Source organism: Periplaneta americana, chromosome 6 (genome assembly GCF_040183065.1).
Source record: "Periplaneta americana isolate PAMFEO1 chromosome 6, P.americana_PAMFEO1_priV1, whole genome shotgun sequence".
Classification (NCBI taxonomy): domain Eukaryota; kingdom Metazoa; phylum Arthropoda; class Insecta; order Blattodea; family Blattidae; genus Periplaneta; species Periplaneta americana.
The window spans coordinates 62,851,605-62,866,047 of NC_091122.1; the positions used below are offsets into that span (position 1 = coordinate 62,851,605).

At 35.1% G+C, this 14,443-nt stretch overlaps 2 non-coding genes across 2 annotated transcripts; one reads left to right on the forward strand and one right to left on the reverse strand.

Annotated features, from left to right (window-relative positions):
- Positions 1-12,762: 12,762 nt before the first annotated feature.
- Positions 12,763-12,834, reverse strand: TRNAS-GGA (transfer RNA serine (anticodon GGA)). The gene has a single exon. It is a non-coding gene; the product is annotated as a tRNA-Ser (tRNA).
- A 401-nt stretch (positions 12,835-13,235) lies between these two features.
- TRNAS-GGA (transfer RNA serine (anticodon GGA)) lies at positions 13,236-13,307 on the forward strand. Its single transcript has one exon. It is a non-coding gene; the product is annotated as a tRNA-Ser (tRNA).
- Positions 13,308-14,443: the final 1,136 nt, after the last annotated feature.

Genomic DNA, 14,443 nt, shown 5'->3' on the forward strand with positions numbered 1-14,443 from the left:
AACCTTATGCATTTCGTATTTCAATTGTGGAAGGAAGGTGTTAATTTTTCAAAAGAACACGACACACATTTTATCGTCTGCTAGGGAAAGAGTCTGTGATGAGGCGATTGTAGCGATCCTGGTGGCTAGCAATTATCTATGGATGCATATTTCAACTGTCTATGTTTGCATATTTAGTAAATATTGAGCTTCGCAACTGTATATACTAAACTGTGATATTATCCTAATTAGTCTGTGCTCTTTGGTTTGTTCCTCTGTGATTAGAGGACAACCATCATCATAAAATGGCAGTCGATAGGAACAGCTGATAGAGGGGCGGCCATTTTTTCTCTATATACAACGCTTAAACAAGGGGTTTCGTGTATATAACTACTGCAAAACAATTCCCATTGTATAGTTACAGACTGTTTATACAGCCATCGCTTATGCATGGTTTATTAGTAACGTTTTCTGTCCCAACTCTGCATAATCTTGTATAAAAACTATACACGTTTACTAGTAAGACCGAAAGGGTTTAGAAACGAGAAAGAAGAGTCAAAGAATAGGCGTCAGTAAATATACAAATAGATTAGAAACAAGACGGAAGAGTTAAAGAGTAGGCGTGTAGCAAATACACAAATAGATTATAAACAAGAAGGAAGAGTTAAAAAGCTTATAGTAAACACACAAATGGGTTTGGAACAAGATGGGGGAAGTTAAAGAGTAGGCATGTAGAAAATACACAAAGGAATTATAAATAAGATGGAGTTAAATAGTAGGCGTGTAGGAAATACATAAATAGATTAGAAACAAGAGGGAGGAATTAGAGAGTAGGCGTGTAGGAAATACATAAAGATATAAACAAAAGGGAGGAGTTAAAGAGTAGACGTGTAGTAAATACACAATTAGACTAGACACGAAAGGGAGGAGTTAAAAAGTACGTGTTTAAAAATTCTACACAAAGAAATTAGAAACAAGGGGGAGGAGATAAAGAGTACACGTGTAGTAGGTACACAATTAGATTAGAAACGACAGGGAGGAGTTAAAGAGTAGGTGTTTAAAAATTCTAACAAAGAAATTAGAAATAAGGGGGAGGAGCTAAAAAGTAGGCGTGTAGAAAATATACAAATAGATTAGAAACAAGAAGGAGGAATTAAAGAGTAGGCGTGTAATAAATACACAACGAAATAAGAACCAAGAGGGAGGAGTTAAAGAATAGGCGTGTAGTAAATATGCAAATAGATTAGAAATAAGAAGGAGGAATTAAAGAGTAGGCATGTAATAAATACACAACGAAATAAGAAACAAGAGGGAGGAGTTAAAGAATAGGCGTGTAGGAAATATACAAATAGATTAGAAATAAGAAGCAGGAATTAAAGAGTAGGCGTGTAGTAAATACACAACGAAATAAGAAACAAGAGGGAGGAGTTAAAGAATAGGCGTGTAGTAAACATACAAATAGATTAGAAATAAGAAGGAGGAATTAAAGAGTAGGCGTGTAATAAATACACAACGAAATAAGAAACAAGAGGGAGGAGTTAAAGAATAGGCGTGTAGTAAATATACAAATAGATTAGAAACAAGAAGGAGGAATTAAAGAATAGGCGTGTAATAAATACACAACGAAATAAGAAACAAGAGGGAGGAGTTAAAGAATAGGCGTGTAGTAAATATGCAAATAGATTAGAAATAAGAAGGAGGAATTAAAGAGTAGGCATGTAATAAATACACAAAGAAATAAGAAACAAGAGGGAGGAGTTAAAGAATAGGCGTGTAGTAAATATGGAAATAGATTAGAAATAAGAAGGAGGACTTAAAGAGTAGGCATGTAATAAATGCACAACGAAATAAGAAACAAGAGGGAGGAGTTAAAGAATAGGCGTGTAGTAAATATACAAATAGATTAGAAACAAGAAGGAGGAATTAAAGAATAGGCGTGTAGTAAATATACAAATAGATTAGAAATAAGGAGGAATTAAAGAGTAGGCGTGTAATAAATACGAAATAAGAAACAGGAGGGAGGAGTTAAAGAATAGGCGTGTAGTAAATATACAAATAGATTAGAAACAAGAAGGAGGAATTAAAGAATAGGCGTGTAGTAAATATACAAATAGATTAGAAATAAGAAGTAGGAATTAAAGAATAGGCGTGTAATAAATACGAAATACGGAACAAGAGGGAGGAGTTAAAGAATAGGCGTGTAGTAAATATACAAATAGATTAGAAACAAGATGGAGGAATTAAAGAATAGGCGTGTAGTAAATATACAAATAGATTAGAAATAAGAAGTAGGAATTAAAGAATAGGCGTGTAATAAATACACAACGAAATAAGAAACAAGAGGGAGGAGTGAAAGAATAGGCGTGTAGTAAATATACAAATAGATTAGAAACAAGAAGGAGGAATTAAAGAATAGGCGTGTAGTAAATATACAAACAAATTAGAAATAAGAAGAAGGAATTAAAGAGTAGGCGTGTAATAAATACACAACGAAATAAGAAACAAGAGGGAGGAGTTAAAGAATAGGCGTGTAGTAAATATGGAAATAGATTAGAAATAAGAAGGAGGACGTAAAGAGTAGGCATGTAATAAATACACAACGAAATAAGAAACAAGAGGGAGGAGTTAAAGAATAGGCGTGTAGTAAATATACAAATAGATTAGAAACAAGAAGGAGGAATTAAAGAATAGGCGTGTAGTAAACATACAAATAGATTAGAAATAAGAAGGAGGAATTAAAGAGTAGGCGTGTAATAAATACACAACGAAATAAGAAACAAGAGGGAGGAGTTAAAGAATAGGCGTGTAGTAAATATGGAAATAGATTAGAAATAAGAAGGAGGACTTAAAGAGTAGGCATGTAATAAATACACAACGAAATAAGAAACAAGAGGGAGGAGTTAAAGAATAGGCGTGTAGTAAATATACAAATAGATTAGAAACAAGAAGGAGGAATTAAAGAATAGGCGTGTAGTAAATATACAAATAGATTAGAAATAAGGAGGAATTAAAGAGTAGGCGTGTAATAAATACGAAATAAGAAACAGGAGGGAGGAGTTAAAGAATAGGCGTGTAGTAAATATACAAATAGATTAGAAACAAGAAGGAGGAATTAAAGAATAGGCGTGTAGTAAATATACAAATAGATTAGAAATAAGAAGTAGGAATTAAAGAATAGGCGTGTAATAAATACGAAATAAGGAACAAGAGGGAGGAGTTAAAGAATAGGCGTGTAGTAAATATACAAATAGATTAGAAACAAGAAGGAGGAATTAAAGAATAGGCGTGTAGTAAATATACAAATAGATTAGAAATAAGAAGTAGGAATTAAAGAATAGGCGTGTAATAAATACACAACGAAATAAGAAACAAGAGGGAGGAGTGAAAGAATAGGCGTGTAGTAAATATACAAATAGATTAGAAACAAGAAGGAGGAATTAAAGAATAGGCGTGTAGTAAATATACAAATAAATTAGAAATAAGAAGAAGGAATTAAAGAGTAGGCGTGTATAAAATACACAACGAAATAAGAAACTAGAGGGAGGAGTTAAAGAATAGGCATGTGGTAAATATACAAATAGATTAGAAATAAGAGGGAGTAGCTAAAAACTAGACGTATACTAAATACACAAAGAAATTAGAAGAAAGAGGAAGGAGTTAAAGAGTAGGCGTGTAATAAATACACAAAAAGAATAGGGAGACAAAGGGTAGGCATGTAGTAAATACACAAATAGTTTATAAATAAGAGAGACGTGTTAAAGAGTATGCGTGTAGTAAATACACAAAGCGAAGCGATGAAGGAAAAAAATAGGAAACCGAGATAAGAAGTAGAGCGTGACTAGGTAAAGGAAAAAAGAAACTGGAGTAGGCTGTACGAAAGAGACAACCGCAAGTTTTATGCTTGAATATAAGTCGCTAATAGAATAAACTCTTGTTAAGATAAACGTCAGCAGTTATAATCAACAGCTCTTTTTTTTTCAATTACCCTGAAATCCCGGTATATCTTCGCTGTCCTGGGCTCCTGGTTGCAGCCATCTTGTATTATTCAGACTAAACATGTCGATTGCAGTAGTAACCATCGCGTTGTATCGTTTGCTCCCATTTGCGTTGGATATGCCTCGACATTGTGAATTTTCTCTCTTTATTCAAATCCACTCATGAATTTTTCCAATTTAATTTGCTGATTGGTGCTCAATTTAGATTGCATCCTGGATCGTTACGCATCGTTTGACACCACTACTCCGCTTCGAATTCTCGAGTTGCACTGCTTCGGTTGCCGCGCTACTGCCAATTCGTGCTTCAACTTTTCGCCTCCCGCGTATCGCTAGATAATGTCATTCGCTCCAACTCAAGGTCACATTGGATACATTGATTCTTCGTATGTGTATCGCTGTTTTCTCCATAGGGATAATGTCGTGTAGTTTATAAATTATAGGCATGACAAAACTCGCCTGAAAATGTGTCGGTCGACTTTCTGGAATGGCACCGTTAGTGCTGGAACTGGATTGAACTCATAGACGTATTCACGTGAAAATAATATTGATTTGAAAAATTAACATGAAGAAATTAAAGATAGAAACACAATGAGGGGATTAATTAAATATATACATACATATACAGGGTGATTCATGAGGATTTACCATGACTTAGGAAGCTTATTTTCGAAGACATTCTGAAGAAAAATGTCATATCTTAATCGCAATATTTTCAAAGTTACATTAATTTGAAATTGTTAGTAAAATACCTTTTTTCTTTAGTTTTACGGGTAAAAAATATTACAAATATATTCAGAAGTGTCATTTCTTTAATTGGCCAGTATTATGAATTAGAAAGGCATGATAAGGACCGATAAGCTGATACAATAACAATAGGAGTTTTGTCAGGAATCGTCAGTGCTTATCTATATAACAAATATTATTAGTTTACAATAATTTGTCACATTTATTTGGGTTTTAACGTTTTCGGCTTGAGTAAGCCATCTTCAGAAAAGTTTATGCCTAATTATATACATGAAAGTGGTACATTGTTGTGATACAAATAAATAAACCAATTAAAAACAATTAAAATGAATTTCTTTAGAAGTAGGTGAACATACAATTCAATTAAAACAGTACAGTATTAAAATTGGGCTATATGAGCCATGATCAAAATTGTTAAAATTATTAAATACTAAAATTAGATTAAAACATGTGCGATGAAGTTGCAATTGAAACAGGAAAGTCTACAGGGATATCTCCACAGCATTCATGATACTGATTCACCAAATTTCAGTCAGTTCTGGACATCACTACAGACACCAACCTGTTTCAATTGCAACTTCATCGCACATGTTTTAATCTAATTTGAGTATTTAATAACTTTTAACAATTTTGATCATGGCTCACATAGCCATACAGTAATGTTTTAATTTCATTGTATGTTCACCTACTTCTAAAGAGATTCATTTTAATTGTTTTTAATTGGTTTATTTATTTGTATCACACACACATGTACCACTTTCATGTATATAGGCATAAACGTTTCTGAAGATGGCTTACTCAAGCCGAAAACGTTAAAAACCAAATAAATGTAACAAATTATTGTAAACTAATAATATTTGTTATATAGATAAGCGCTGACGGTTCCTGACAAAACTTTTGTTGTAGTATTCTGAAGCTAAAAAAGGTGTTGTTAATTGCTTTGTACAGATTTCAATTTTGAACTAAATATGACAACTTTCTTACGCACACATCACAAAAATTGTTACAAATCATACGACTTCATGAACTTGATTCTTTACAGTTTCATTATACATTCTAACGTATAGTCTTAAAGAATTTACGAGAGTGGCGTGATTTGTATTATCATTGTTATGATAAATGCGTAAGAAAATGTAATTTTGTAGTTAAAAATCGGAAAACAAAATCTGTACGAAGCAGCTATGGAAATTACAACACATTTTTAGCTCCACCTAATTAAAGAAATTATACTCCTGAATAGTTCATTCTTTAACTGTAATATTCTTTTACACTTAAAACTCAAGAATAAGGTGTATTACAAACAAATTCAAATTAGTGTAATTCTGAAAATATTGAGATTAGGACAAATGTTTATATGACATTTTTTGCTTAGATTGTCTTCAGAAATAAGCTCTGTAAGGGACTGTAAATCCTCATGAATCACTCTGTATATAGCCATATTACCGGTTGTTCTGTATGGTTGTGAAACTTGGACTCTCACTTTGAGAGAGGAACAGAAGTTAAGGGTGTTTGAAAATAAGGTGCTTACGAAAATATCTGGGACTAAGAGGGATGAAGTTACAGGAGAATGGAGAAAGTTACAGGCCGCAGAACTGAACGCATTGCATTCTTCACCTGATATAATTAGGAACATTAAATCCAGACGTTTGAGATGAGCAGAGTATCTAGCACGCATGGGCGAATCCAGAAATGCATATAGGGTGTTAGTTGGGAGGCCAGAGGGAAAAAGATCGTTGGGGAGGCCGAGGTAATATTAAAATGGATTTGAGAGAGGTGGGATATAAAGCTAGAGACTTGATTAACCTTGCTCATCAGTATAGGGACTGATGGCAGGCTTATGTGAGGGCGGCAATGAACCTCTGAGTTCTCTAAAAGCCATTTGTAAGTTAGTAAAACTAAAAAATAAATTAGAAATATAAGAGGAAAGCTGTCGAACGTGTGGAGGAAATGTTGTGCATTATAGAAAGATAAAAATAAAATTGGAGGGAAGTTAGAAACAAAAGAATGGCGAAGAATAAGAATATGAAGAAGAAAGGGTGGGAAATGTGGAGGAGGAGGAAGAAGGAAAGTAGTACTAAGAAATAGACTAAATATGAAGAGAAAGTGCGAGAAGCTGTTCTCAGTTCATTTCCATCCACGTGTCTCGCAGTGGCGTAGGAAATGACGGGGAGGTTTATGTCTCCTGCAGCAGTGTGATACACGCCGTGTGCCCTGTCATAACAGACACACTATCGACCACCGTGTCGTCATCAAGTCCTGTGTCTCTCTGAGCCCTTTATCTTTGCAGAGGGTGAGGAACTCCTGTCTGTGTACTTATTACTGAGTCCAAGTCATTATTCCGTGTGCCACGCATTAGTGGCTGTGTGAGATAACAGCTGTCGAGACAACACTGCGCGTAGGCCGAGTTTGACATTTGTACCTACACAGATTCTTCAAGGACGATGAAGTGATCTGAGGTCCGAATTATTGGGATTAAACTTGTTTCTCTTTATCTTTTTATTTCTAAAACTTTAATATTAAATTTCGTTTAATTCTTTTTATAAAAAGTAGGTCTATCTAGGGGTTACTTATGTAATATCATAGATAATATATTACTTTTGGAGAGAAATCGCACCTAGGATCGAACCCAGGACCATCAACTCTATTCGTTCAATGGTCTATCAGCTGAGTTACGCCGGAGCCGGTGCGAATTTTTGTCCAAAAGTAATAGAGTGAGTGGGGAGGGAGAAGACTATCGGGGGAAAATGCTTATTTCTTTGTAGTTTCACATTCTTCCAAGAGAGAACGCCACGCGCATGTCCTCATTATCATTGAGACAGTTGAATGTCTGTAGATGGAAGCTAACTCATTTTGTCACGTGTTCTTGTTAGAAGAAGAAAAGCAAGAAAACAGCTCATTTTTCTGCTATAAAATAATTGCAAAGGTATGTTAAAACTTTAATACATCCTAGAATTCGTAATAACTGTCAAACTTTTGTAATGGATATTGTAGTAAAGGTTCTAAAGTTTATATTGTTAACAACCAACGACCTTGTTCCGCCATCTTCGGTTGCGTCACAACACTAGGCATCTTACCCCGATACTTGGGGTAGATGATCTTTCTTTTTCGACAACTTATTGCGACAGTTTTACTTTTTTGTTTTATTGCAGGGAATGTGTAAACATTAGGAAAGGTCCTCTGATAGAAGTCAGTGGATTGAGGACAGTCTTCAACTTGCGATGGAACATGTTATAACAGAGGGTATGAACTGTTTTAGAGCATCGCAAGCATACGGGATTTCTTACCGTACCCTTACACGCCGCCTAAAAATACTGATGACAAAAAAATGTACTGGATTGAATTCATTGTGTGCAAGGAGTGACTTCACGAGTCTTGCACACTGCAATAAAATATTTGTAATAATTGTGTTGCTAAGTAGTGATAAATGAGTGAAAAAGTGTCCATGAGCTTTAGATTAAGTCAATTTTGTTATATACATGTATCAAACTAAGTTCAGGTAAAATACGTACATATATCAGTAAGTGTGTTAATTGCATTTGCCATCTTACCGGATAAAGTGGCTAGTAGATTGTGAATATGAAGAAAATAAATCCATTCGTTTAGAAGTGACCACTGTAGAGAGAAACCAATTTATTTAACAGATTAATGCTGATAATTTATATTTTAATGCAATTATTTTATTATTGGCACACAATTCATTCGTATAATAAGGTGGTAAGACGTGTACATGAACCTGGTAAACAGTTATTTCGACCCTTCCTTGTTTGGCACCTTGAATCTCTGACTTGAAGAGTTACACTTTGCGGTTGAGTGAAGAAAGGCCGGGATGGCGTCGCTCCCACACCTGGCGTGGCTTTTGATGAGCTCTCAAGTAATGCCGGAAGTGCGTAATCTGGAGCGGATATAGCCGTAATTATGATGTGTGAAGTCTTGGCAGTCTGCTAATTAGGCAACACGCCTCATGTTGCGGCTCCATTACCCCGTCCGAATGAAGTCGCGGAGGTTATCGTGGGTTCCTGCTCATTAAACGAACATCACAGACTTTTAATTAACCCCTCAAAATAACAACTGTGTGGAATAATTAGTCGATGACCTTATAATTGTGTGGATATGACGGCACGGATTAGGGCAGCCTAATGCGGGGTGAAATATTTCCCTTGAGCGCTAGAAGGGGTGGATCGAGTACATGGTAACTTTTGTTTTAAACAGCAATATATTATATGAATGCGTCATATAAGTAATTTCAAAGTAGTATTACTCTAACTCCAGAGTTAGGTAGACACAGACCTGCGCTAATGAGAATTAAAACTACGTAAAAATTAACACATATCAGTATTAAATAATTCCGAAAGCATCGTAGATGATAATTAAATTTAATTTTAAATAATCGACTTTCTTAGACTACTGGTAGTAATGCAAGATAATGAAAGCGAGTTATAATTAACTCATTACTTAAAACAAATCTGCGAACTCTACAACATAAAAATTTCAGCCTCAAAAACATAGATCATCGCATTCTATGGAAAATATTCTCGACGTTCAAAAGTTTTCATTGACAAACAAAGAATAGAAAAAGTATCTCAAATTAAATATCTATGCTGAATTATGTGCTATGTTAAAAAATAAAACACAAAACCCAACACTTACAGATCATTTGTGGGACAATAATAGAGTATTGAGGAAAAACCAGTAATAAAAGCTAAATTAAGAATTTTACAAAACAAATATTATGCCAAGTATTATATATGAAAACATGTCTTAGATAGTTACAAAATGAAAAGAAAGAAAAATGCATGCGCTTTAGATGATATTTTTAAGGAAAATAGAAGGGTACACTAGAAGAAATCAAACAATGACATCCCGGAAGAACTCAATTTATATTCAACGAAAGAGAAAGCCGAATAATATAAAGCAAATTGGATTACACACCTAGAATTTAACATCTTCCGTGGTCTAGTGATCAGCAAGCTCGTTTCAAGATTTGAAAGTCACGGGTTCTATTCCAGAATTCGGTTCTCAGGAAATTTTTATCGAAGAAAAATAGTTCCCTGAGTGTTTAGAATCTGGAAATTTGTATAAATGTAAGTGTAATTGCCTATGTGCAGCTTTATTAATAGACCACTCTTAAAAAAGAAGCCTATAAAATACAATATATCAGGACTCTCATCTGGAAAGAAACCTAAACACAAGTTCAACTAGTAATCAGCTTAAGCATAAATCGAACCCACGTCCGACCGTAATTACGGATTGCCAGGCAAGTGCCTCAGCCGACTGAGCTACGCCGGTAGCTGTTACATTGTTGACATGTGACGCCATCATTTAGCACAACCAGAAAACATTAATAGATGCTAGAGTGTTAACAACGAATTACAAAACACATCTAGAAAAACAGATGATTTAGGACTTCCAATGAAAGTACTATTATCACCCCAAAAGGCAGAAGAGATGGACATAGTTTTAAAACTATTGTAAGGTAGGAATCGGCAAAACTGCCTAACCCTGGAAGTGGATAAGAAGAAAAATTTTCTTAACTATTTTAAATAATTATTATATCGACCATGCTAAATTAAAAAGTTCCCATAAATAATAGGCTTGATATGGCGAATGACGAACAGTCAAGTACCCGCCATTAGTAAAAAAAAAGTAATGATATAGCGTTTGCTATAACTAGAGCCCGGATGTTTAGACATTGATTTTGGTTAAATAGGCAGGCATATAGGCATTAAAATAGTAAAAATAGGCAGTGAAATAGGGGCTTATTATTCATGGAAACAGACAAAAATAGACAAATACTTAATAAATTATCCCATACGGTACTCACTTTCCTTGGTTACATGTCACAACAAGATGCTTTTTTAAGTTGTCAACTCATAGTGAGCTGCCTGTCAGAACGTTTTTCATGGTGGAAAAATATCTTTCTACTTCTACTGAAGTGATTGAAGCAAACTTAAAACAACTTATTTCAGAAGGACTGTCTCTACTTTCTTTCAGAGATCGGGAAAAACCGACTGTGTATTGTCTCAAAAAGAGGGATGTAAGAAGGGATTAGAGACTTCAAAGTACGCGTGCCTTGTGCATGCAAGCGACAACAGTGACAGGACCTGGAGGCTTACTTTTAATACTTCCCTCACCCCTTTCTTTTGCTGGTAAGCCCCAAAGTGACCTGAGTACTGAGGGTTATACTGTTCAAACACCTTTGTTAAGTGACATAAAAGATGGAATCGGTAGGAGGGAAAAGTTTACGACTTCTTGGAAACATATTATGTATTGCTGGAGAATAAGATTACCAGCAAATATTTGTGTGAGTTGAATATATATTTTTAATTTGTACAACCGTTCTTTTTTGCTTTTTTATATAATTTATGTGCGGTTTGTTTTAAATGCATAAAAATATAGAAAATGTACAATAACGACGTAAAAAGTCTAAAAAAAAAGGCATTTAACCTTAAAACAGGCAACGGAAGCTAAAATAGGCAAAAAAGGCAAAATAAAAATTGGGCCTATCGTTTCCAAATGTGTGCAAACATGTTTATCTCTGATATGTCTTTCATACATACACTCAGGTAAAAAAGGCATATTGCCTAACATCCGGGCTCTAGCTATAACATTATGACACATATTTTCTACACTTCGGCAAATACGCAAATGGAAAAACACGTAAATATTTTGATTATGTGCAGATAATAAGTTACAGATGTTCAGAAAATACTCTGGATCACAATCAGAGAAGAGCGGAATATCATTCTGCCAATTATTATGCCGAGAAAAGCATGACTTTTTAAGACATTAAGTTAAGAATACGAAGAAAATTAATTAAACTTCATTGTAATCAGATTAGAGGTGAATTATATTTAACTGTACACGTAGCCCCACTTCTGGTCGATAACAGAAGAGAAACGCTTTGTTTCCAATCAGATCTTTCTCACTTTTTTTTATCTTAGAGTTATATTGTTTTCTCGCTTTCATGTAAAAGCTTAATGTGTATTTTACCTACAGAGTCCCGTCTGGGAGCCGAAGTGATTCATTATTTATAGTCAGTTAAAGCCGCGTGTGTCCTAAGTGTACTGAATTTATTTAACACGGGCGAGAGTTTGCCGCTTTGCCAATAAGCTTTCCAGCTAATTGAAAGGATGAAGGCTTTCCGCCCTGTTTTCCAGAATTACTCTAGCATCTTTTATTTATTTATACGCGTTAACTGTCGATTTAGGGTTCAGAAGCAACTAGTGAAGGTGATTGTTTTGCCGATATTGTGTAAGAATAGTTTAGTATGTCTTTACGTGCAGAAATTGCTTTCGTGATAGTGGAAAATTGTTTCAAGAATCATTACTTCCTTAACTGCAACAAAATTGCTATAAATATACCGTTTATTTAGAAGAACGTGATGTAAAGAAACAGATACGGGAGTAGACAGAGTTTCCCTTATCACTAACATTTAAATATCAGCCTGAAAGTAATGATTGCAATGTGTAATCAGATTTATAAACAGACATATTAAAATACAGAGTGATTCACGAGAATTTCCCGTCGCTTACGAAGCTTATTTCCGAAGATATTCTGAGCAAAAAAGTCATATTATAAACATGTGTCCTAATCTCAATATTTTCAAAGTTAAACTAATTTGAAGTTGTTTGTAAAATACCATTGTTATTTAGTTTTAAGAGTAAAAAATATTACAGGAAAAGAATAAATTGTTTGGGAGTATCATTTCTTTAATTAACTATTATTCTGAAGCTAAAAATGTGTTGTGAATTCCATAGTTGCTCAACTACAAAATTATATATTTCTTATGCATTTATCACATAATTGTTATATATCACGCCACTCTTGTAAATTCTTCAAGAATATACATTAGGATGCATAATTAAACTGTAAAGAATCAAGTTCCTAAAGTCGTATGATTTGCAACAATTTTTATGATAAGTTCGTTAGAATGATGTAATTTTTAGTTAAAAATTGAGAAACAAAATCTGTACAAAGCAATTAACAATACATTTTTATCTTCAGAACACTATGATGAGAGAGAGATGGAACGGAGAAAAATTCTCTCCGGCGCCGGGATTTGAACCCGGGTTTTCAGCTCTCCGTGCTGATGCTTTAACCACTAAGCCACGCCGGATACAATCCCGACACCGTTGAGAATCGTCTCAGATTAAGCTCCATCTCTTGGGTTCCCTCTAGTGGCCGCCCTCTGCACTACGTCATAGATGTCTATGCACGCAGGACCGAAGTCCATACATGTGTAGAGGTGCACTCAGATGAGTGACTGGTTGGCCGGGGTCCGACGGTATGGGCGCCGTCTTTAAATCACAAAGTGATTTATTACGCATATCATATTTATTTTGATGTACCGAAGTACATATGATATTTCCATGCAGATATTCTGCTTTCTCAGATGATGAGATGGACTTCGGTCCTGCGTGCATAGACATCTATGACGTAGTGCAGAGGGCGGCCACTAGAGGGAACCCAAGAGATGGAGCTTAATCTGAGACGATTCTCAACGGTGTCGGGATTGTATCCGGCGTGGCTTAGTGGTTAAAGCATCAGCACGGAGAGCTGAAAACCCGGGTTCAAATCCCGGCGCCGGAGAGAATTTTTCTCCGTTCCATCTCTCTCTCATCATCTGAGAAAGCAGAATATCTGCATGGAAATATCATATGTACTTCGGTACATCAAAATAAATATAAATTCAGAACACTAGCCAATTAAAGAAATGATACTTCTGAATAGTTCATTCTCTATTTGTAATATTCTTTTACTCTTAAAACTAAATAAAAAGGTATTTTACTAACGACTTCAAATTAGTGTAACTCTGGAAATAATGAGATTAGGACACATGTTTATGTGCTCAGAATGTCTTCGGAAATAAGCTCCGTAAGTGGCGGTATATCCTCGTGAATCAGTCTGTATATAACAGATAAATCTTCCATTTGTTGATAATAACTTTTTAATCAGTAATTTGGAGAACAATCTTGATTAAACAACGTACACATTCCAGCATTCAGCATAAGTTATGGATGGAAGTATCAGCAAAAAATAAAAAGTCAACTTTCTTTTCAGGTAAAGGTAAAAGGTAAAGGCATCCCCATCACACGCCATGAAGGCACTTGAGGGGCATGGAGGTAGAGCCCCGTGCTTTCCATGACCTCGCCACTAGAATGAAGTGGTGTGGTCGGCACCACGCTCTGACCGCCTTTTACCCCATGGAAAGACCCGGTACTCAATTTTATAGGAGGCTGAGTAAACCTCGGGGCCGTTCTGGAAGTTTGGCAACGAGAAAAATCACGTCACCACTTGGGATCGAACCCCGGACCTTCCAGTCCGTAGCCAGCTGCTCTCTTTCTTTTCAGGAAGGACAAAATATCCCATCTCGTCCCAGTCTTCAATTGTATTATATCAGTAAAGTTTTAACTTTGGAATAAACACAACATTGACTGAAACTGAATAAAATGAGATTATTCACAAAAAAGAAAGGTAAACGTTTTTAGAACTGAAGATAAACAATTAATTTCCTTAGTAATTAATATCACGTGTAATAGAGAAATACAAGGAAATGGATTCGACATGTTTTCAGAATGAACAAAATCGGAAAACCTGGAATAACAACAGAATATACAGAGCAAAAGATTGCTGGCGAAGGAGGTAGTCATTTGAAAAGACTCTAGAATGAGGCCGAGGCCGAACCAGGCTTAAGGGCGTTAAGTAGAGACAAATTGTATACAATC